Source organism: Staurois parvus, unplaced genomic scaffold (assembly GCF_062004578.1).
Source record: "Staurois parvus isolate SC_StPar_1 unplaced genomic scaffold, SC_StPar_1.0 ptg000874l, whole genome shotgun sequence".
Classification (NCBI taxonomy): Eukaryota; Metazoa; Chordata; class Amphibia; order Anura; family Ranidae; genus Staurois; species Staurois parvus.
The window spans coordinates 1,263,711-1,286,827 of record NW_028318670.1 but is presented as its reverse complement, the minus strand read 5'-3'; the positions used below and the strand labels follow the sequence as shown (position 1 = coordinate 1,286,827).

Here is a 23,117-nt window from a genome sequence, read left to right as displayed (position 1 = left end):
TTTAAAGTTTTAATAAATCCACTTGCATTTGGAGTTGAAAACATAAGTAATATAAACAATTTTGGACAAACCCCGCTGAGTGGGGATTACCAGGCAGTTCCCACAGTTTCCCAGGCAGTCCACACTCGAGTGTCCAGTGATTCCTCAACAAAGATGGCCGCTGTGACACTTCCGGTTCCTGCTCCTTGCGTATGTCGTCACTTCCTCTTGACGCGTTTCGTCACATCCGGGACTTAGTCATAAGAGAGAGAGACGTCCTGACACCTGGCCACAATAAATACCGCTCCTCCACTGAATGACGATACTCCGATCGCCATATTGGAAAAGGGAACCATCGCCCTTACTAACCCGCACAGCCTACTACCAGGAAATAAGCTCCCTGTACATACAAGAGCTAGGAACATATCTAGTGGGATCGCACAGCCGCACAACCTCCTAATAGGAAATGGGCTCCCTATGCATACGAGAACTGGGAACATGTCTAGTGGGATCTCATACACTATAGGGGCTATTTACATACTCCAAATACAAAAAATTTACATTAATATATATATTGATTCATCCTAATTACACATTAAATAAAATTGATAAGTTAAAACCTAAATAAAACAATTAATTAATATCCCTCACTTTCTATATGCCCTAACAAACATTTATTGTATTATATATCTACTACTAGCTACTCCCTTAGCACCACCTGCTGGTCATAATAAATAATACCATTTCATTACAGATGTCCTACTAAGTTACATATAAAATAAATTTTAAATATCAATTAATTCTTTTTTAATCTAAAAAGGCTACTAAGGCTAGAAGAATATTTATTACAAAATATTTATATAGTTAAGATGAATACAATTATAACAAAACATTTATTAAAATTTAAAAATATTAAAAATTAGAAATAAAACAATTAAGGTCTAGATCCACATTTAATCCTCTAGGTCTAAGTGTTCTTAATTGGAATATCCAAAATGTTTCATTTTGCGATAAAATTTTGATTTTATCACTCCCTCTCCAATGAGCTTCTATAGAGTCAATCCCACAGAATTTCAGGGTTCCTGGATCACAATTATGGATATCCCTAAAATGTCTGGAAAGACAGTGGTCTTTTTTACCTTTTCTAATATTATTCACGTGTTCGCTCAATCTTTTATGAAGGGGTCTTGATGTTCTGCCCACATATTGTAAGTGACATGGACATTCCAATACGTATGTAACAAATGTCGACTTACAGGAAATAAACTTCTTAATTTCAAAGCTCTTTCCTGTATTCTGGGAAGTGAATTCTTTAATCGATCTATTATGAATACCTGTTACTTTACATATGGAACATTTTTTACAGGGGTAAAAACCTTTAAGATTACACATATTCATCTTCTTTTTCCTGGGGGGAGAGATGACATTTTCTACTAAAATATCCCTTAAATTGTTTGTTCTCTTATAAATAAAAGTAGGCTTCTCCGGTATTACCTGGCCCAAGATTCTATCCTTTTTGATAATTGGCCAGTGTTTTTTAATAATAGATTCGATCTCTTTATATTGGCAATTATATCTCGATATGAACACATAATCCACCCTTTTATTTTTCTCTTTTATTTGTTTAGATTGGTAATTCACTTTTTGATCTCCAATATAATTTTTACTGATTTCATATCTAATTTTTTCTAAGTTAGTGGGATCATACCCTTTTTGGACAAACCTGTCCTTAATTAGCTCTGATTGTTCTATATAATCCTTCAATCTAGAACAATTGCGCATAATTCTAACAAACTGGCTTTTGGGTATACCATTAATCCAGATAGGGTGGTGACAGCTGTTAGTCAGTATGAAGCCATTTCTGTCTGTATCCTTAAAATATGTTTTGGTAAAAAGAGAGTCAATATCTTTAAAGATATTAAGATCTAAAAAATTAATTGACTTATGGTCCACCGTAAACGAAAAGCCTAAATTATATTCATTATTCTCTAAAGTTAAAAAGAACTCTTTTAATGATTGTAGGGAACCTTCCCACATCATCAAAATATCATCAATATAGCGTTTCCACAGTATGAGTTCCTTCCTTCTATTTTTAAAAATGTCCTTCTCCTCCCATTTAGCTAAAAATATATTGGCAAAGCTGGGCGCAAACTTTGCGCCCATTGCAACCCCTTTTTTTTGTATAAAAAATTCTCCATTATACCAAAAATAATTTTTGTCTAGACAGAATTCCAGTAGCTGAATAATAAACTTTCTCTGCTTAATATGTAGATTAGAGAAGTTTTTTAAAGCCCATTTTATGGCTTTCATGCCATCATTGTGTCTGATATTTGTATATAGGGCGTTGACATCAATTGTAACTAGCAGAGTTTCCTTAGTAATTTTCATTTTATTCACTATATTAATGACATCGCTACTGTCCTTTAAATATGAAGGCATTTGTTTCACTATCGGCTGCAAATAAAAATCAATGTATTCACCCGTTCTTGAATGTAAAGAGCCAATCCCATTAATTATTGGTCTACCCGGGGGATTGGTCAAATTTTTATGAATTTTCGGTAAATAATAAATAATAGGTGTTTTGCAGTGACTAGGAATCAAATATCTGCCTTCTTTCTCTGTTAGAATGCCATTCTTTTCTGCTTCCTTTACTAAGCTATGGAGCGTTTTTTTGTATAATTTGACTGGATTACTTTTAATTTTCCTATACGTTTCTTGATCATTTAACATGTGTTCCATTTCTTTTTCATATGCAGATCTATCTAGAACCACCACCCCCCTCCCTTATCTGCTGGTCTGATAACAATATTTTTCTTTTCTTTTAAGGATTTCAATCCTAATTGGAAAGCTTTATCTTCCTGATATTTTTTCCTATCCACCTCTGTTACAGTCATGGCCGAAATTGTTGGCACCCTTGATATTTCTCCAGGAAATCATGTATTTCTCACGAAACGTATTGCATTAACACATGTTTTGCTATACACATGTTTATTCCCTTTGTGTGTATTGGGACAAAACAAAAAAAGGGAGGAAAGAAAGCAAATTCGACATAATGTCACACAAACCTCCAAAAATGGGCTGGACAAAAGTATTGGCACCCTTTCACAACTGCGGATAAATAAGAATGTTACAAGCATGTGATGCTCCTGTAAACTCACCTGGGGCAAGTAACAGGTGTGGGCAATATAGAAATCACACCTGAAAGCAGATAAAAAGGAGAGACGTTCACTTAACCTTTGCATTGTGTGTCTGTCTGTGCCACACTAAGCATGGACAACAGAAAGAGGAGACGAGAACTGTCTGAGGACCTGAGAACCAAAATTGTGGCAAAATATCAACAATCTCAAGGTTACAAGTCCATCTCCAGAGAACTAGATTTGCCTTTGTCCACAGTGCGCAACATTATCAAGAAGTTTGCAACCCATGGCACTGTAGCTAATCTCCCTGGTCGTGGACGGATGAGGAAAATTGATGAAAGATTGCAACGCAGAATAGTCCGGATGGTGGATAAGCAGCCCCAAACATGTTCCAAAGACATTCAAGCTGTCCTGCAGGCTCAGGGAGCATCAGTGTCAGCGCGAACTATCCGTCGACATTTAAATGAAATGAAACGCTATGGCAGGAGACCCAGGAGGACCCCACTGCTGACACAGAGACATAAAAAAGCAAGACTACAGTTTGCCAAAATGTACTTGAGTAAGCCAAAAGCCTTCTGGGAAAACGTCTTGTGGACAGATGAGACCAAGATAGAGCTTTTCGGTAAAGCACATCATTCTACTGTTTACCGAAAACGGAATGAGGCCTACAAAGAACAAAACACAGTACCTACGGTAAAATATGGTGGAGGTTCAATGATGTTTTGGGGTTGTTTTGCTGCCTCTGGCACTGGGTGCCTTGACTGTGTGCAAGGCATCATGAAATCTGAGGATTACCAAAGGATTTTGGGTCGCACTGTAGGGCCCAGTGTCAGAAAGCTGGGTTTGCGTCCAAGATCCTGGGTCTTCCAGCAGGACAATGACCCCAAACATACGTCAAAAAGCACTCAGAAATGGATGGCAAAGAAGCGCTGGAGAGTTCTGAAGTGGCCAGCAATGAGCCCAGATCTAAATCCCATTGAACACCTGTGGAGAGATCTTAAAATTGCTGTTGGGAAAAGGTGTCCTTCCAATAAGAGAGACCTGGAGCTGTTTGCAAAGGAAGAGTGGTCCAAAATTCCGGGTGAGAGGTGTCAGAAGCTTATTGATGGTTATAGGAAGCGACTGATTTCAGTTATGTTTTCCAAAGGGTGTGCAACCAAATATTAAGTTAAGGGTGCCAATACTTTTGTCCAGCCCATTTTTGGGGTTTTGTGTGACATTATGTCATATTTGCTTTTCTGCCTCTGTTTTATATTTGTTCCAATACATACAAAGGGAATAAACATGTGTATAGCAAAACATGTGTTAATGCAATACCTTTTTTGTGTGAAATACTTGATTTTCAGGAAAAATATCAAGGGTGCCAACAATTTCGGCCATGACTGTATATCATCAATAACCATATTTTTAAAAACCTCCATATAATGATTTTTGTTATTAGTAGGATTAAATGTGGAATAGTTTCTTAGTCCACTGTGTACATACCTATCATTAGGACTATTTTTATTCGCATTTTTATTCGGACCCGGTAAAGAGGCAAAATATTTTTTAATATTTAATTTTCTCATATATTTGTTGATATCTACATAAGTACCAAATCTATCAAATTTTGCCTTTGGTGCGAATTTTAAACCTTTATCTAAAACTTTCATCTCATCTATAGTAAGAGTTGCTGAACTGATGTTATAGATGCCTTCACCTATACTTCCTTCCTTTTCCTCTTGTCTCTTTGTTCCTTTGCTTGCCCTTCTGGGCTTATTTGTTCCGCCCTTTCTGGGGGTACTATTCTTTCTATTTCCCCTCTGTATTGTTCTGGTGGGTACTCTTGAGTCCCCCTCCCCCATCCCGGCTGATAGAAGGGGGCTGGTGGATATGGACCCGGCGGTCTTCCTCTGTGACGCCTTGGAAAAAAATTTCCCCTCCTTGGGTTGCCCCCATATTGCTGGGGATGACCCCAATCATCTAAAGGTTGGAATCTATTATAGACAGGGATCGGGAATTGATTATTATAAGAATTCCTAGGACCTCCATTTCCTCTCCCCTTATTTTGCCATGGGGAGTTGGATTGTCTTTTTTGTGGATCGGAGCTGTATGTACAACCTTTCCCTCATTTTTCTTAGCATTGGAGGGATGGGTAGTTTTTATAGGTGAATTGGCCGGTGTGGAATTTTCTGATTTGCAAGTTTGGGATACTATATCCTGCCATTTATAAATATTATTGTTTTTATAATCTCCTGTATCTCTAATGTATTTTCTATGTTTCCTTTTTTTCACCTCCAAATCTTTCTTATCCAATTGTTCATGCAATTTTTTAGATAAGACATTGAAATCTTTATGATCTTTGAACCCTTCTATTTTATTCTTAAGTTCATTTAGGTTTTAACTTATCAATTTTATTTAATGTGTAATTAGGATGAATCAATATATATATTAATGTAAATTTTTTGTATTTGGAGTATGTAAATAGCCCCTATAGTGTATGAGATCCCACTAGACATGTTCCCAGTTCTCGTATGCATAGGGAGCCCATTTCCTATTAGGAGGTTGTGCGGCTGTGCGATCCCACTAGATATGTTCCTAGCTCTTGTATGTACAGGGAGCTTATTTCCTGGTAGTAGGCTGTGCGGCTGTGCGGGTTAGTAAGGGCGATGGTTCCCTTTTCCAATATGGCGATCGGAGTATCGTCATTCAGTGGAGGAGCGGTATTTATTGTGGCCAGGTGTCAGGACGTCTCTCTCTCTTATGACTAAGTCCCGGATGTGACGAAACGCGTCAAGAGGAAGTGACGACATACGCAAGGAGCAGGAACCGGAAGTGTCACAGCGGCCATCTTTGTTGAGGAATCACTGGACACTCGAGTGTGGACTGCCTGGGAAACTGTGGGAACTGTCTGGTAATCCCCACTCATCGGGGTTTGTCCAAAATTGTTTATATTACTTATGTTTTCAACTCCAAATGCAAGTGGATTTATTAAAACTTTAAACATATATGGAGGTACGTCATGCTTCATAGATCTATGTATGTGGAAGGCATGGTAATATCATCTTAACAGAAAGTGAAGGAGGAGAGGAGGATAAAGTTCCTTTGGAGGATTTCCAGATAATATATACAAAAGGCGTGAGTTCTATCTACTGTTGGTAAGGGTATATTGGCCTTACTCACTAGAAGTGTCACGTGTGGGTAGGAATCTCACTAAGTGGATCACTTCATGATTTTATAATTTATGAGCACGAGTGTTTTATTACCTTTCCTTTTTGGAAGGTTTTCACAAGTGTTTAATATATATTTTTTTCACTTAAAGGTTGCACAATTTTATGATACACATTTGTGTGTGCATGTATTATATATATATATATAATATTTTTTTTTTTTTTTTTTGTGTGATATTATGGTAATGCATTATTGTGAGTTTCTTTATTTTTGAGGTTTTTCACAACAATCAACACTGCAAGAAATACACTTTTTGAATTTTATTATTTTTTCTTCTTTACTGAGACACTGGACTTTATATTATTGGATTTAAATCACAGAGACACTGGACTTTATGATTTTGTAGAAATTATATGGGGAAAATTTTGTTGTTGCACATATAGCTGGATTATTTATTGAAAGAGGGTAGATTCCTGTTTGGATCTATTGATTTGAGTTTAAGCTTTCAGGGGGTTGAAAGTTTTTTCCAATTTGGAATTAGTGTAGGTGAAAGGGTGTTTCTTGTTTTCACATTATATTTATATCATTTTCACATTATATTTATAAGTATGTGAAACAGTTACAAATGAACATATACACTCAGTAGCAAACAAGGGGACCAGTGGCTGGACCCCTTATCTCTATACTATGGGAGGTCTTGTCTAAGGGGCAATGCAAGGACAATAGTATCTGGCAAACCTTTCCCTACTGGCCAGTGCATTGGGGCCCAAATCAGCATTGCCTCTCAAATTAAAGTCCCTCAAACCTGAATAGGAGGGCCTAAATGGTAGGGTATGGCCAGCGGCCTCTCACCGACTCCTAGGCTGATGAATGGTATCTTCCTGCTCACCGTCAAGGCACAGCAATGTCAGGTGTAGTGGCCTTCTTCTACACAATCAGGTGGCAACATCAGGCTCGACAGTTGTGTTCCCACAGATCTGGAGATGTCTGCTACTCATCCTCTCTGCACCCTCCACTCTGCAGCGAAATGACCCAAATGGCCTGCTTCAATGTGCATCTCACACAGTGTTCTCCTCACCATTGCTTCGAGTCCAGGAACAGTCCTTTCTTTTCCTCTCCTGCAAAATTCTGGACATGCTGGGATAGGTAGTTCCAGAACCAATCTGTAGTACAGGTTCAGTCCCCCCCTGGAGCATTAATTTCCCACAAGTCAAAGTTCCTCCCAGCCAGCCCTGTCCTTCCTATAATCCACAGCACCTCAGTTTCCTTTACGAGAGAAGAGCAAGTGCAGGGCATTGGTGATAGCAGCTCAGTCCCTGCTGCCTGATAGAGCAGCTGCTGACCAGGACCTAAACAAGCATCCTCTCCCACTGAATATTAGAGGTAGGTGAATGCCATCCAATGTTGATTGATCTGGTAAATGTGCTTTACTGACCACAAAATGGTATCGCCCATATCAAACCTGAAGAGGTTATAGGTGGGGTTGTACAATGAATCTTCGGTTTCATTAGACTTCTCACATAGGCTAAGCAGTACGATACCCATATCTCCCTTGGCGGGAGTGAAAATGTCATCATCCACAGGGTTGTCAACCTGGGGACAATATCTATAGGTTGAGGAAGGAACAGCACACTTCGTGCCCAAAGAGTTGGTTGGTAGTTTGAATAAGATGGCTTGACTTATAAAAGTTAAATATAGGACAGAAATATTAATCATAATGGGCTAGCTGGACCAGATCTTGACAACTGGATTGACTTGCTGGGTTGAGGTAGAAGCCTTGTTGGGGTAGCTGGAACTCAGCTTGACAGCTGAGTGGGGTAGCTGAGCCTGGTCTTCACAGCTGAGTGGGGTAGCTGAGCCTGGTCTTCACAGCTGAGTGGGGTAGCTGACCCTGGTCTTCACAGCTGAGTGGAACATCTTGAACCTGGTCTTCATAGCTGAGTGGGGTAGCTTAGACCTGGGCTTTACAACTGATTGGGATAGCTCAGGCCTTTTCTTCTCAGCTGAGTGTGGTTGCTTGAGCCTGGTCTTCACAGCTGAGTGGAGTAGCTTGGGCCTTGTCCTCATGACTGAATGGGATAGTTTGGGCCAGGTCTTCACAGCTGAGTAGGATAGCCTGGGTCTGGCCTTCACAGCTGGGTGGGGTAGCTGAGCTTGGTCTTCATAGCTGAGTGGGGTCGCTTGGGCCTGGTCTTCACAACTGAGTGGGTTAGCTTGAGCCTGGCCTTCACAGCTGAATGGCGTTGCTTGGATCAGGTCTGCACAGCTGAGTGAGGTCACTTGGGCCTGGTCTTCACAGCTAAGTGGTGTTGCTTGGACCTGGTCTTCACAGATGAATGGGATAGCTTGAGTCCAGTCTTTGCAGCTGAGTGATGGTAGCTGAGCCTGGGCTTCACCGCTGAGAGGGGTAGCTGAGCCTGAGCTAAAGGGCTGATTGGTTGGCTATACAGTTTAGGCTAAATGGAAAACAGAGAGGAGGTAGATATTCCCACCCCTTACATTGAGGTGGTCTAAAATCAGCCAATAGGGGAAGAGATGGAAACTCCTCCCCTCACTATAAGAAGAGGGGGTCTGTGATCAGTCAGTAATGGGGGAGGAGGTGGATAACCCGGCTCCTCACTATAAGAAGGGTTTGAGATTGGCCAATAAGGGGGGGGGAGGTAGATAACCCTGGCCCTCACTATAGGAAGGGTCTGTGGTCAGCCAATGGGGGGGATGGGGGGGGGATAACCCCACCCCTCACTTTAAGAAGGGGTCTGCGATTGGCCAATAAGGTGGAGGAGGTGGATAACTCCTCCCCTCACTAAGAAGAGTCTAAAATTAGCCAATAATCTGGAGACAAGGTGGATAACCCTGCCCCTCACTATAAGAAGGGGTCTAAGATCAGCCAATAATGTGAAAGGAGGTAGATCTGGGATCAACCAATAATGAGGAGCGGGTGATGGATAACCCCACCCCTCACTATAAGAGGGGGTCTGAGATCAGCCGAATATGTGTGAGGAGGTAGATCTGGGATCATCCAATAATGAGGAGCGGGAGGTGGATAACCCCACCCCTCACTATAGGGAGGGATAACGGACTGTTGTGTCCTTTGTACCCCTCCCCCCCCATTGGAAAAGTATTATTCTAAATTCATAATCCAGCAATAATTGAAATATTAAATATAAATATGAAAGAATATATCATGATGCAAGCTTGCAAAATATTTGATTTTATTATTAATCATTATATAAATGTGAGAGTTGTTGATGGCTGGTTCACAAACATGGATGGAGATATTTTTAGTCTAAGGTCTTCGGAAGATGGACGTCTCTGGTCACAGATATCTTTGGTGTCAGGTGTCTTGGATATGGGTGGGGTTTAAGATAAGAATAGACAGCATATGTTTTAAAGAGAGATATGTTGTTAGAATATTAATTGTATATAGAATTAGGAATTAGTGTGGAATAGCATATTCTTATAGTATCTATCTGTATATGTTAGGATTTTGTCTAATATACTATAAATATGTAGGTCTTTGGCTATACAATAAACCTAACTTTAGGTCACTTTGCAGACATGTGTGCTTGTCAATCAAATGTGTTTATGACCCTCAGGAAGTAGTCTGAGCTCAGTTTCCCCCTCCCGCATGGGAAACACAGCTGTTGGTAACAGTATTGAGGTTTGCCATAGAAGACCTCTATCATTGGAATTGACCTTGTGACAGTGGGAGTCTGTGCCAGGATATGAGGTTAGTAAATGGGCATGGGAATGGAAGGAGTCTCAAGCTTCCAGTTTGAGAAGCTTCAGCATGTTGGTCATGAGTGGAGAAGGTTGTGTTGTAGGCTTTCTCCCGGAGAAGGTTGTGCTGTAGGCTTTCTCCCGGAGAAGGTTGTGCTGTAGGCTTTCTCCCGGAGAAGGTTGTGCTGTAGGCTTTCTCCCGGAGAAGGTTGTGCTGTAGGCTTTCTCCCGGAGAAGACTGCATTGTAGACCTCCTCCCAGAGAAGGTTGTGTTTTAGACTTTCTCCCGGAGAAGGTTGTGTTGTAAGCTTTCTCCCGGAGAAGGTTGTGCTGTAGGCTTTCTCCCGGAGAAGGTTGTGCTGTAGGCTTTCTTCTGGAAAAGGTTGTGCTTTATGCTTTCTCCCGGAGAAGGTTGTGCTGTAGGCTTTCTCCCGGAGAAGGTTGTGCTGTAGGCTTTCTCCCGGAGAAGGTTGTGTTGTAGGCTTTCTCCCAGAGAAGGTTGTGCTTTATGCTTTCTCCCGGAGAAGGTTGTGTTGTAGGCTTTCTCCCGGAGAAGACTGCATTGTAGACCTCCTCCCAGAGAAGGTTGTGTTGTGAGCTTTCTCCCGGAGAAGGTTGTGCTGTAGGCTTTCTTCTGGAAAAGGTTGTGCTTTATGCTTTCTCCCAGAGAAGGTTGTGTTGTAGGTTTTCTCCCAGAGAAGGTTTTGTTGTAGATTTTCTCCTTTCCTGGAGAAAGTTGTATTGTAGACTTTCTCCAGGAGAAGGTTGTGTTGTAGGCTTTCTCCCAGAGAAGGTTGTGCTTTATGCTTTCTCCCGGAGAAGGTTGTGTTGTAGGCTTTCTCCCAGAGAAGACTGCATTGTAGACCTCCTCCCAGAGAAGGTTGTGTTTTAGACTTTCTCCCGGAGAAGGTTGTGTTGTAGACTTTCTCCCGGAGAAGGTTGTGCTTTATGCTTTCTCCCAGAGAAGGTTGTGTTGTTGTCACGTCTATGGTAGTGAGCTCTATAAAACCACAGCTTGGGGTTCCCCAGGGCGCGGAGTCTAAGCCCCAGCCTGCTTGTTCACCAGGGCCCCTGATGGTGGGGATGGACTTGGAGCAGGCTGGAACCAGGTCGCGGCCCCCAGGTACACCCAGCTGAGGTAGAAGAGACCGCTAGCGGGAGCAGGGTGCAATGGGAGAAGAGACAGGAGATCCAGTAGACAAGCCGAGGTCAGGACAGGCAGAAAACTAGCGATGTCAGGAACGGGCCGGGGTCGGTACACGGATAGACAATAGGAGGAATGTCAGGGACGAAGTCGGGGTCGGTGCACAGAAATACTATAACAGATACACAGCAGAACACAGGAGCGCTCCAACAACAAACGTTGCTCAGGCAATGTGGCCCAGTCTGAGCACATCTTAAATAGACAGGCAGACAAGGAGGTGAGACAGAAAGTGATGGAAGGGAAGGACATAAAACCCAGGGAATAGCAGACGACGCCCATAGGTGAGCAAAGAGAAACACACATGTGAAGGAAACAAGAGCAGCAAGGAGGTAAGAGTAAACACACAAGAGGCTGCAAGCTAACTTGTGACAGTTGTAGGTTTTCTCCCAGAGAAGGTTGTGATGTAGGCTTTCTCCCGGAGAAGGATGTGATGTAGGCTTTCTCCCGGAGAAGGTTGTGATGTAGGCTTTCTCCCGGAGAAGGTTGTGATGTAGGCTTTCTCCCGGAGAAGGTTGTGATGTAGGCTTTCTCCCGGAGAAGGTTGTGATGTAGGCTTTCTCCCGGAGAAGGTTGTGATGTAGGCTTTCTCCCGGAGAAGGTTGTGTTGTAGGCTTTCTCCCGGAGAAGGTTGTGTTGTAGGCTTTCTCCCGGAGAAGGTTGTGATGTAGGTTTTCTCCCGGAGAAGGTTGTGATGTAGGTTTTCTCCCGGAGAAGGTTGTGTTGTAGGCTTTCTCCCAAAGAAGGTTGTGTTGTAAGCTGTTTTACTCACATTGAACTGGTATATTGGTTTGAATTTTTGTATTTATTTTGTATTTTTGATGTTGTTGTGTGATAAACAGATCTGTCCACGCCATTTTGTTTTGTGTATTTTTTCACTGAAGAATTTAATTTCAACATATTCGTGATCTTGAATCGATTCATTTTCGGAATTAGTTTAGTATCTTTGCAATTCGTTTCGTAAATTCATATATTCGTCGAAAAATGTTGCCATTTTTCTGAAAGATTGCTATATATTCGATACATTATTGAATCAGAAGGATACACAGACCTGACCGGAGAGGTGATGGGGATTCCGGGAGGTCACATGACATCACTCTCATCTCTATTAATAAAACACAGACTTGACCGGAGAGGTGAGGGGGGTTCTGGGAGTCTGACATGATATTCCTATTGGTTCCTCAATACAGAGATTTCCTCTTCTGAAGTCAGGTGATCATATGATCATCACAGTGCCTCCATGTGACTCCCTAAACCCTAAAAGACACAACATGCAGAAGATTCTAGAAGTCACCAAGAAGATGATGGAGCTACTGACAGGAGAGGTGAGCGGTGCCGGGAATTCTGGGACATTCTCCAGTAACAAACAAGGGATGTGTCTGGATGGTGACTGTATCATTGTGTGTGTCAGGTTCCTATAAGGTGTCAGGGTGTCACTGTCTATTTCTCCATGGAGGAGTGGGAGTATTTAGAAGGACACAAGGACCTCTACAAGAACTTCATGATGGACAATCAGTAGAAGATTGTGAAAATCGTAGGGAAGGATTTTTTCCAGAAGGAGACAATATTGAACCTCACCCTGGAGATCCTCAGCCTGCTGACTGGAAAGGTGAGCGTAATTAAGGGGTTAAATCCAACTATGTTGTACTCTGAGATGTGTTCAGATTCATTTTAAAGAGTAACTTCAATTTTGTTGAGTAAAACATAATACACATTGCGGGGATTTTTACAAACTTTGTAGCAGATTCCTACCATTTGTTGCTCTGAAGAAATAGCTGTTTGTTTCCTCAGACTGGTTCTGAATGGGAGGGTCTGGTTCATTATAATCACCTGCTACACTCTCAGTGTTGTAATGGGAAAAGCTGCAGGGTCTGCATCCCTTTAGAAGTAAAATGAAAAGAAGGGCGCGCCAGCTAAGTGTAAAAAGTATCAGACAATTGTCAGCTCACTTTGTACTGGATAGCATCAGCATATCAGGCTCAGCCGCCAGCTCTGTATAATGACTGATGCATGCTGAGGAAGTGTCAGTGACCACCTTGGAGTGCACAAGGTCTGCAGGGGTGGACGTGAAGGGAAGGGAGAAATTTAGCCTGAGAAAGGAGCAGGAAACTCTGAAACGCGTAGCCATGAATACACGAAGTGTCCATACTCTATGATATCTGGTTATAGCACAAGATGGCGGCATTGGTTATAGAAGAGAGCAAAGTCAGCTTTAGTCCAATCAGTGAGATCCATGACTGCCGGCATGCCATGCCCACTGACCACCAGATCCATGGGGAATATTTAGTGGTTGGTCAGTGAGCCTTACTAGGAAAATATTAGTGACCCTATTATAGGACTTCAAGAAGGAGCTATAAATCTGACCCCATTGTAGTCCTGTCATTGGATGGAGATGTCCGTCCTTTGCTGAATCGGGAACATTGCGGCCAATCCCTGGAGGATACATCTAGAGCTGACCATAGAGGTGTGGGATGATGGGAGAGTGAGATTTATCTTTGTATCACACAGAACTGTACAGGAGTCATGAAGAAATCTACCGACAATGAGACCAGAAGGAGATCTCATCGTATGACCACAAGATCCTCAAGAATCCAGAATCCCATCACCATCCCCCCACCTCCATCCCTGATCCCTACAAGACAAAAGACACAGAAGATTCTAGAAGTCACCAAGAAGATGATGGAGCCGCTGACAGGAGAGTTGAGTGGTGCCGGGAATTCTGGGACATTCTCCAATAACAGACAAGGGATGTGTCTGGATGGTGACTGTATCATTGTGTGTGTCAGGTTCCTATAAGGTGTCAGGGTGTCACTGTCTATTTCTCCATGGAGGAGTGGGAGTATTTAGAAGGACACAAGGACCTCTACAAGGACGTCATGATGGACAATCAGCCACCCCTCACATCACAGGGTAAGAGGAGACTTTATTGGAAAGGAGAGAGCAGTAAGGAGGATCCACCTAGATCCCCCATCATCTGATAAACACATAGAAACAATGGATTCAGTCAGTGTGTGTGTTTCCTACAGATGGATCCAGTCATGGGAACCCACCAGAGAGATGTCCCCGTCCTCTGTATTCCCGTGATTCCACACAGGAAGAATAGGTGGGTAGAAAGGTGCATCTAGAACATGAAAATGAAAACAAGTGGAGATGATGTGAGGATCCTACAAGATGTTTTCTTTCATTTTCTTGCTTCAGGGTGAAGACCTGATAAACATGAATGTTGAGGGTGAAGTAGAAGAGACGTATGTGAGGGATGATCAGCAATATACAGAGGAGGCTGGAATGAGGAGGACATTCATAGAGGAGGACACTCCTACAGAGATCAGTACAGGTGACCAGAATATATTCTTCTCTTACCTCTGCTCTGTTACTGCTCACTGATTGGTCCAGAGTGGTGATGAGTCAAATGTGACTGGGTTTAGTTTCAAGCAGTTTCGGCAAACATGACTAAAGTTCAGGTGTCGAATCCTAACCGTATTGGAGTCAATGGGAGCCGAACATTAAAAAACCCAAATGGCCATTTTCTGTGCTAATAGGCAACAGATTGCCAAATAAATGGTATGGGGGGGGGGGGGGTTGGGATCTGCCCTGGGGGACATGTACCAAGGCAAACATTTTGTTTTTAATTTCATTGGCTGGAACTGGCACCAAGAGCACAAGTCCCTACTCCAGCTCCATCCCTGCTAGATCACTGTCCCTCCTGTTGAGGCAGAACCCTCCACCATCTTAAGTGCTGCTCCTTGCCGTAGGCCTCCACATGACATTCCTTGCTGTAGACCAGGGGTCTCCAAACTATGGAGCACAAGTCCCTACCCCAGCTCCATCCCTGCTAGATCACTGTCCCTCCTGCTGAGGCAGAACCCTCCACCATCTTAAGTGCTGTTCCTTGCCATAGGCCTCCACATGACATTCCTTGCTGTAGACCAAACTATGGCCCTTCAGTTGTTGACGTACTACAAGTCACATCATGCCATTGCCTCTGAGAGCCTTGCCTGTGGCTGTCAGAGTCTTGCAAGGCCTCATGGGACTTGCAGTTCCTCAACACCTGGAGGGCCATAGTTTGGAGACCCCTGCTGTAGACCTTTACATCTCCAAGGAAAGAATGTTCACAGCAGATTTGCTTCACTTTACTGTATTCAGGAAACATCACAAGGACATACATTACAGACTCACTTGACATGACACGGTCAATCACATATAGTGGACGGTTTGTAGTAGTCACAAGTGAAAGCATATGCAGCACTTTAGCAGCCATCTCCTTTACAGTGTCTCCTCTCCTCAGGGTCATTAGTGCTCACAGGACTAGGCTCTCTGTAGTCAACTTGTAGGTAGCTGCAGTCTGTTTGTCCACTGCAGGTGGCGCTTATCCACAGCAGAGATGTAGGTAGAGGATTAAGTCAAGAGGAATCTGGTTCCTCTATGGTTTCCTTGGTCACAGAGAGGCAGCATCTGACTGGATGCTGACACCCCATGGCCATCTTGGGTCAGGCAGAGTCTATTTAAGATCCTGGCTCCTGGGTGTGGTGCATTTTGTGTGCGGCTAGAGTAGGGAAAGGTCACCTGTGTGACAGGGACAGTGCTTAGTGTCAGGGAGAAGTTCCAGACCAGTAGGGAAAGTGCAGGGACAGGCCATCCTTTCTAGAAGCCTCCCCACTTGGGTACAAAACAGCCAGGCCGCATTCTGCCCCTTGAGACAGACACTGTCGGCACACCTGAGACTTTCTGCTACTGCTGTGTTCCCGGTCAGGTGCCTTCCTGCCAGGCTTGTTGTGTATTGCCGAACCTCAATTTCAATACGGTTCTGTTTCCTGAAAGTGGACTGGAGTGTTTTCCTGCCCACGCACCACTCTGCACCTACACACAAGCTCCTTGCTAGGTCCATTTCTCCCAGGAACCCTCCAGAGAAGCAGCCTCACACAGGGATATCCAGCCTTGCTGAAAGGCATATTGCAATCCACTCTAGCCTGCCTACATGCAGCCAGCTCCTCCTGAGTACAGGCCCACCCACAATGTACATCCACTGTCCACCACATAGTCCAGCAAAGTAGATCCACTTCGTTCACAATGCCCAACGAGCTCAGATCCAGAAAAAGAAAAAACCTCTCCAACCGCCCATGAGCGCCTCGTCCCATTGCTTTACTCCCACCAAACGATGGGTCCAGCAGATGATCACTCTTTTATTCAAAGTGATGGGGTTTTCTGGGTGTCATCATAGATCGTAAAAGGACATGACCCTATACTAGTATAGTCAATGATGTCACGGGATACAGACTCGTGTCGGCAGGCGCCATTTCTTAAACTTTCGGCGAGTCATGGAGCATCGTGATTGACATAGATCTGAGTTACTAGCAGGGGCGGACTAACCATTTGAAAATTGGGCTCTGCCCGAGGGCCCAGGATCAGTAGGGGGCCCCATGAGATGCCCCCGGTACCTTTTATAGGCTTTTTTGGGTGTGGTTTGAGTGTGGGCGAGGACACAGGGGCCCCATGATCCCCTATTGCCCGGGGGCCCCATGAGTTATCAGTCCGCCCCTGGTCGCTAGATGATGTTTTTAGTTACACTTTTTATTTTTTGTGAATGAGTAGCGGGGGAAGAGGCCCTTGTCCTCATCAACATGGGGACAAAAGTGCTCTCCAAGGGGGTCATCTTTCTTATGTTGAGGACCTTCAGCTTGATATGATTCAGGAGAGGGGAGGCCACACCCTCATCTTCCTCCTTTCCTCCTGCATGCTTGGACAAGGGGGGGGGGCTTCATGCTCATGGTTTTTTCATGGGTTCCCAAAGGGTTTGGAGGGGACCTCAATCTTTGTTTTTTTTTTGCATGGGTTCCTACTTAAAAAAGTCAAACCATGGTATGGAATGATTCGCTAGATGTTTTTAGTTACACTTTTCATTTTTTGTGAATGAGTAGTGGTACCATGTAACCCTCACTAAATCACAAAGGGGAAGGTCAATATCTGGCTTTCCGCTTACTGTTCTTGAACTTCCAGATTCCAAAAAGCCCCCTGCCTGCAGACCCCCCACAACCATCTGGCCAGGGCTGTGGGGAAGAGGCCCTTGTCCTCATCAACATGGAGACAAAAGTGCTTTCCAAGGGCGTCTCCTTTCTTATGTTGAGGACCTTCAGCTTGATATGGTTCAGGAGGGGGAAGGCCACATGCTCATCTTCTTCCTTTCCTCCTACATGCTTGGACAATGGAGGGGGCTCATGCTCATGCTTTTTTCATGGGTTCCCAAAGGGTTTGGAGGGGACCTCAATCTTTGTTTTTTTTTGCATGGGTTCCTACTTACAAAAGTCAAACCATGGTATGAAATGATTCGCTAGATGATGTTTTTAGTTACACTTTTCATTTTTTGTGAATGGGTAGTGGTACCATGTACCTCTCACTCATTCACATAGGGGAAGGTCAATATCTGGAACTTCCAGATTCCAAAAAGCCCCTTGCTTGCAGACCCCCCACAACCATCGGGCCAGGGGAAGAGGCCCTTGTCCTCATCAACATGGGGACAAAAGTGCTTTCCAAGGGGGTCTCCTTTCTTATGTTGAGGACCTTCAGCTTGATTTGGTTCAGGAGGGGGAAGGCAACATGCTCATCTTCCTCCTTTCCTCCTGCATGCTCGGTGTAACGGGCCGCCTGACAGCACCTCTATCAGTCCCCTGGTAGAGCCTCCCCAGAGTGCGGAGTCTAAGCACCGGAGCACTTGTTCACCAGGGCCCCTGATGGTGGGGATGGACTTGGAGTGCTCCGGTATCAGGTCGCAACTACCAGGTATCTCCAACAGGGGTAGAGGAGTCTGACAGGGGCTCCAGAGAGCTAGGAGTCTGCTGTAAGGGAGCCTACTGATCCCTGCGGGGTGGGTGGATGGATGAGCTAAATCAGAGTCATGCAGGCTGGGTCGGCAACTAGCAGATCGGTAAGGTACAAAACGGTAGGCAAAGGATAGTCGGGTCACACGCAGGGTCAATACCAGGAGGTCAGATCTAAACGGGAACATCCAGGAGCAGAGTCAGGCAAGCCAAGGGGTCAGGACGGGAGAAGGCAACAAGGTCAAAACAATCCAGATCAGAAGTACTCACACACAGGTAACAGGATACAAAGACCATTCGGCAACAAGCATCTGTGCAGGGCTGGTTTAAGTAGCCTGCCCTGCACCTGACAGGCGTAGCCTGGGTCCCAGTGCCTGCCTAGTACTGTCCAGACGACGGGTGCGCCTGGGTCCTAGTGCCCTGGCACCTATACGTCTTGGCAGACACCTACGCATGTGTAGACCCATGCGTCGTGATGGTTCCTGACACTCGGACAAGGGGAGGCCTCATGCTCATGCTTTTTTCATGGGTTCCCAAAAGGTTTGGAGGGGACCTCAATCTTTGTTTTTTTTTTGCATGTGTTCCTACTTAAAAAAAGTCAATTCATGGTATGAAATGGGGGAACCCCATTTTTAATGAATCCCAGCCATGCAAGTGAATGGGGCTGATGACATTACCAGTTGTTAAGGAGCCTACACCTACACCGATGATCTTCAGCTTCCAAATAGCCAACTTGTGTTCGGACTGAACTTGAACCTCATCCCTGGTCCAGAGTAGAGCTGTTGCTGAGGGATATCATCCAATACTAGTCAACTATAGGCTTGTGGTTGCGTAAAGAGCATGCCCCTCCTAGCCCCCATTGGTTCCTGCTCCTCTGACAAGGCGTGTAAATGTAGAAGTGATCTGGGAGGACCAAAGGCCCTTTGAGGAGGGGAAGAGTCCCAGCTGCTTGGGACCACCACAGAGAACATCTGCTCCCTCCTATCTCCCTGATCCAGATGGAATCTTGATGGAAGTGAACTAACCGTCTCCTGTCTATTGATGATGTTTTTCTATTTTTCCAGGACCCGCCATGGAGAAACCCTCAAAGGATCGTCTCACTTTATCTCCAGGTTGTAAAATGGAAGATGAGGACATCCCAGGAGATTATGCAGGAGAAAAGACAATGAGCTCCACTATGGATGGTGGACTTCCCAGTGTGGAGAGACCATGGGATCCCTCTGACTCTGAGCTACCTCGTACTGTGGGGGATGGGGCCGGTATTCGGTGGGGGAAGACGTTTTCCTGTCCTGAATGTTCGGAAAGTTTTAGCTCTAAATTAAGTCTTTCTGTACATCAGAGGTCCCACACAGGGGAGGAGCTTCATTCCTGTTCTGAGTGCAGGAAAGGTTTTCTTCATAAATCAACACTCATCACACATTACAGGACTCACACAGGGGAGAAGCCACATTCCTGTACTGAGTGCAGGAAATGTTTTTCTCGTACATCAAGCCTGAAGTTACATTACAGAACTCACACGGGGGAAAAGCCGTATTCCTGCCCTGAGTGCGGGAAATGTTTTATTAGTAATTCACACTTTGTTAAACACCAAAGAACTCACATGGGGGAGAAGCCGTATTGCTGCCCTGAGTGAGTGCGGGAAATTTTTTTCAGGTAAGGCAGATCTTTCCAACCATCAGAGATTGCACAGGGGTGAGAAGCTTCATTCCTGCCCTGAGTGCGGGAAATGTTGTTCAAGGAAATCAGGCCTTGTTGTACATCAAAAACGTTACACGGGGTAGAGTCCATATTCCTGCCTTGAGTGCGGGAAATGCTTTTCAAGGAAAGTCTTGCTAGTTTCACATCAAAGATCTCACACGGGGGAGAAGCCATATTCCTGCCTTGAGTGTGGGAAATGTTTTCGACAAAAGAACCACCTGAGATTACATCAGTGGTCTCACTTGGGTGAGAATCCATATATCTGCCCTGAGTGCGGGAAAGGTTTTCCATCAAAATCAAACTTTATTAGACATCAAAAAACGCACATGGGAGAGAAGCCATATTCCTGTCCTGAGTGCTGGAAATGTTTTTCAGATAAGTCTTATTTTAGCAAGCATCAGAGACTGCACACAGGTGAGAAGCCATATGCTTGCCCTGAGTGTGGGAAATGTTTTCAACAGAATTCACAACTTGTTACACATCAAAGATCTCATATGAGGGAGAAGCAGTATTCTTGCCTTGAGTGTGGGAAATGTTTTTCGCAGCTATCTCATTTGATTGTGCATCAGAGAACTCACACGGGGAGAAGCCATATTCCTGCGCTGAGTGTGGAAAATGTTTTTCACAGAAGCCCCATCTTTACAAACATAATATATTTCACACAGGTGAGAAGCCGCATTCCTGTCCTGAGTGCGGGAAATGTTTTTCAGATAAGGCCAATGTTATTAAACATCAGATATGCCACATGGGTGAAAAGCCATTTTCCTGCCCTGAGTGTGGGAAATGTTATGCACAAAAATCTGAACTTTTTGAACATCAGAAATTTCACTCAAGGGCTAAACCGTATTCTTGCCCCGAGTGCGGGACATGTTTTGCACATAGAGGCAGTCTTGTCTTGCACAAGAAATTGCACACGGACAGGAGGCTGTATTCATGTCCCGACTGTGAGAAACATTTTACACAAAAGGGTACTCTTACCAAACATCAGAGAATCCACACAGGCAAGAATCTACATTCCTGTCCCAAGTGTGGGAAATGTTTTACACAGAAGTCTGGTCTCATCAGACATCAGAGAACCCACTCAACCCCCTCTTGCAGTGTAGTCTGATCTCCCCTGACCTTCAGCAGAAGCTTCCATGGAGGACATCATGGTGAGAGAGAAGGAGGGGGGGGGGTCACTGCTGGTTGGGTCCTTCTAGCAGTGTAGTCTGATCTCCCCTGACCTTCAGCAGAAGCTTCCATGGAGGACATCATAGTGAGAGAGGAGCTAGATATTGCTTGTGAATGAAGAGAAGGGGAGATCAGACTACATGGCACAACTGATTATTTAGGCACAGAAGTTATTAGATGGCACAGGCAGCTTCATTTGCTTAGCGCCACCTTCTGCTTGAAAGTTTGAAAATATGATATTTTTGAGATGCAACAGTTTATATTTACCTAATTAAAAAATACAAAGATATTAACCTTTTGTTTGCATGAAACTAATAAAAGTTAAATATTGCTTTTTCTAAACGCATTGTATTCTTTGTAAGTTAATTGAGAAACGTTTTTAGGTTTGTGTTATGAAATGTTCCTCCTCCTCATTTCTCCTTTTCATATTTTCTCTTTCCACTTTTCTCCTCCTCCATTTTCAAACACTTTAATAATCCTGTGTCTTAGTAGTTTGGTGTTCCCAGCTTGTCCTTGTTGGAACAGCCGACTCTCCCCCTTCTCATAGATCTCAGGACGTCTGTAGTATACTCCAATGATAAGTCCATCAGTCCATAGAGCCATCTATCATTCCTCCCGTAATTCCTCCTCCGCACCATCACCACCTCCAACCAGAAGACCATCTTTCTTCCTCACTTTCACATCACATCTAACATAGAGAAACCCCCCTCCATCTTTTATATGTGGTGGGGACTTGGCTATTTTTGGCACCTGTATCGGTGCCTATTTTGATATCGGCCAAAGGGGTATTTTCGGACAAAACATTTTGGCCGCTGAAATTTCGGTGTATCTCTACCATGTAGTTGGAACAGCCGACTCTCCCCCTTCTTGTAGACCTCAGGACGTCTGTAGTATACTCCAATGATGAGTCCATCAGTCCATAGACCCATCTATCATTCCACCCATAATTCCTCCTCTGCACCATCACCTTGTTGGAACAGCCGACTCTCCCCCTTCTCATAGACCTCAGGACGTCTGTAGTATACTCCAATGATAAGTCCATCAGTCCATAGTCCCATCTATCATTCCTCCCGTAATTCCTCCTCCGCACCATCACCACCTCCAACCACAAGACCATCTTTCTTCCTCACTTTCACATCACATCTGACATAGAGAAACCTCCCTCCATCTTTTATATGTCGGTGGGGACTTGGCTATTTTTGGCACCTGTATCGGTGCCTATTTTGATATCGGCCAAAGGGGTATTTTCGGACAAAACATTTTGGCCGCTGAAATTTCAGTGTATCTCTACCATGTAGTTGGAACAGCTGACTCTCCCCCTTCTTGTAGACCTCAGGACGTCTGTAGTATACTCCAATGATAAGTCCATCAGTCTATAGACCCATCTATCATTCCTCCCATAATTCCTCCTCCGCACCATCACCTTGTTGGAACAGCTGACTCTCCCCGTTTTCATAGATCTCAGGACGTCTGTAGTATACTCCAATGATAAGTCCATCAGTCCATAGACCCATCTATCATTCCTCCCGTAATTCCTCCTCCGCACCATCACCACCTCCAACCACAAGGTCATTCTTGTCTTCTTTTCCTTACTCCTCCAGTCTCCTCCTCTTTTCTCCTCCATTGCCCAGCAGAACAAGTACGGCCCATCCTGTAGGTTTTAGTCTCCATCTTGTGCCTTAGTAGTTTGGTTTTCCCAGCTTGTCCTTGTTGGAACAGCTGACTCTCCCCCTTCTCATAGACCTCAGGACGTCTGTAGTATACTCCAGGGATAAGTCCATCAGTCCATAGACCCATCTATCATTCCTCCCGTAATTCCTCCTCTGCACCATCACCTTGTTGGAACAGCCGACTCTCCCCCTTCTCATAGACCTTAGGACGTCTGTAGTATACTCCAATGATAAGTCCATCAGTCCATAGACCATCTATCATTCCTCCCGTAATTCCTCCTCCGCACCATCACCTTGTTGGAACAGCCGACTCTCCCCCTTCTCATAGACCTCAGGATGTCTGTAGTATACTCCAATGATAAGTCCATCAGTCCATAGACCATCTATCATTCCTCCCGTAATTCCTCCTCTGCACCATCACCTTGTTGGAACAGCCGACTCTCCCCCTTCTCATAGACCTCAGGATGTCTGTAGTATACTCCAATGATAAGTCCATCAGTCCATAGACCCATCTATCATTCGTCCCGTAATTCCTCCTCCGCACCATCACCTTGTTGGAACAGCCGACTCTCCCCCTTCT

General features: G+C 44.2%; 1 protein-coding gene, 1 long non-coding RNA gene and 1 pseudogene across 3 annotated transcripts in view; 2 read left to right on the top strand and 1 right to left on the bottom strand.

Annotated features, from left to right (window-relative positions):
• The window catches only part of LOC149443158 (uncharacterized), a 183,554-nt gene that overhangs the window by 50,848 nt on the left and 109,589 nt on the right, over window positions 1-23,117 (bottom strand). The window lies entirely within an intron of this gene.
• LOC149443165 (uncharacterized) lies at window positions 9,897-12,703 on the top strand. The gene is made up of 3 exons (XR_016306701.1): window positions 9,897-9,996; window positions 12,378-12,512; window positions 12,599-12,703. It is a non-coding gene; the product is annotated as an uncharacterized LOC149443165 (long non-coding RNA).
• Window positions 12,868-21,209, top strand: LOC149443164 (uncharacterized; annotated as a pseudogene). The gene is made up of 4 exons (XR_016306697.1): window positions 12,868-14,097; window positions 14,214-14,290; window positions 14,386-14,521; window positions 19,064-21,209. The product of XR_016306697.1 is annotated as an uncharacterized LOC149443164 (transcript).